This window comes from Papilio polytes, unplaced genomic scaffold (assembly GCF_000836215.1).
Source record: "Papilio polytes unplaced genomic scaffold, Ppol_1.0 DF824146.1, whole genome shotgun sequence".
Lineage (NCBI taxonomy): Eukaryota > Metazoa > Arthropoda > Insecta > Lepidoptera > Papilionidae > Papilio > Papilio polytes.
The window spans coordinates 305,678-307,658 of record NW_013525058.1 but is presented as its reverse complement, the minus strand read 5'-3'; positions in this window follow the sequence as shown (position 1 = coordinate 307,658).

Below are 1,981 nucleotides of genomic sequence, written 5' to 3'. Positions count from 1 at the left end.
GCTCGGGGCTGCCGAGACTGCGGTCACTCGACTCTCGAGACGCTCTAATGAAAGCACTTGTTTGCTCTTTTGCTACTTTCAAAGCTAATATCATTATAATTTTATGTAATATTATGTGCAGCCTTTTCATCGCTTGTTAGTTGAGGGTTTTTTTAGGATTTTTTTTACTGTGGTGTTTTTTTAGTTCTATATTTGTATTCGTATTTTAAAAAGTATAAAGATTGCATGATTACGTATACTCAAACTACTAGGCTGATTTCAAAAATTCTCTCACCAATAAAAAGTAGATTATCACTGAGTAATACAGACTACATTTTTTTTAATTCTACGCGGACGTATTCAGTTAGTTAATAATAATTCAATATTATTTATTAGCTGTTCTTTTTAATACAAAGTACATGTTGATATTCTTACAAACTTGCTGTATACCAGTTCCTCCGCAGTTCGTGAACATTGTTTGAACACGGAACCGCAACTTTCTCAATATTTGCCGCATCTTTATTACATATTTTATTCCAAACTCCTGCTTGAAGATTTTATGGACTCCTTGTTTGAGTTGCTACGAAGGAAAAGCATATTTGTATTAAAAATAAAGGTATCAAAAAGGGTAGTAGACAAGAAGAAATAGCACTGTAAGAGAAAATGTGGGTCCAAAAAATGCAAATGTTTCGGGTTAGGTAGGAAACGTAAGAGGCAAAGACAATTTCATCTTTAGCGTAATAACAAGAGGTAATTTAAACACGAACATTCATCTTTGACTAAACTACAGCAAAACTGTAGTGCGATTGTCCATTGTTTCGCAGCAAATTCAGCTGTTTAGTTGTACAATTAAAAATCGAGTGTGCGCACCTCCATATAAGCTTATATGAATCGTAGTGCGACTAAACAGTTGGGCGATAATTTGGTCAAAGTAGTGCGCGCTCTCCAAGCATGTATTTTACTCTTTTGTTTTTAACTTTAGCTTTTGTTTGCTTTAACTTCATCCGATTACAAGGTTGTGCGGTATAATGATGTTCCTTTCTTTACATGAAGTCTGCTGAAGCATTATTTTTTACGAAAATAAATAGCGCTGCAGCTTAGGGACGACGATGTTTTTTCTGTTATAATTATATCTAAGAGGATTCTCTTTTTAAAAAAGCGTTTTTCAAAGAACAGTGTTTTTGAATGAAAATTGTTTTTTGTCCTAAATGCATGTATTATTACAATAATCTAAGTTTTCCACTAATGTAAATCTTGATAAAAATCTTGCCGTCCCTCTTATTCCTATTAGATAAATCAAAGAACATATATTATAGTTGAAATTCAACGCACATATTGTCGAATCAATTCATGCTTCGATACTAGATGCGTTTGTAAATATGTAAGTTTGAACGTAACACCCTTTTACAAATATTTTCCCCGATACTACTATGCAGGGAATTTGTAGATGAAATGGAGTTGTACAAACGTCCCTCCCCAGCCCGGCCTCACCTTCCCCTTCCCCTTCCCAGCCTTGCTTGGATTCCTCCGACCTAGATTTGACTTTGGCTCTCCAAACTTATGAAAAATTACTGCATCTGCGAACTGAGTTACAAAATGTTCGGTTTAGGTATATATGTTTATAATCTCATTTAATATACGACTAAAAAAATTGCTACAATAATTTCTTCATAAAGAAACTACGATTCCCTTTTTTTATCTATATCTAAGACTAGTATTATAAAGAGTAATGATTTATATTTTTGTACGTGTTGAAATAACTCAAAAACTACTAGGCCGATTTTTTAAATTCTTTGACTGTTAGAAAGGTAAATTATCTATGAGTAACATAACATATTATAAAGGCTATATTTTCACGCGGACGAAGTCGCGAGAAACAGCTAATAGCTCTGCTTTAATATAATTTATGCGTTTTTTTCAGGTAAGAGTCCAGTTGTTACCTGCATGGCATGATTAGTAGACGTGTGACTTTTTCGCTGCCACGGTAAGAGAAAACATCTAA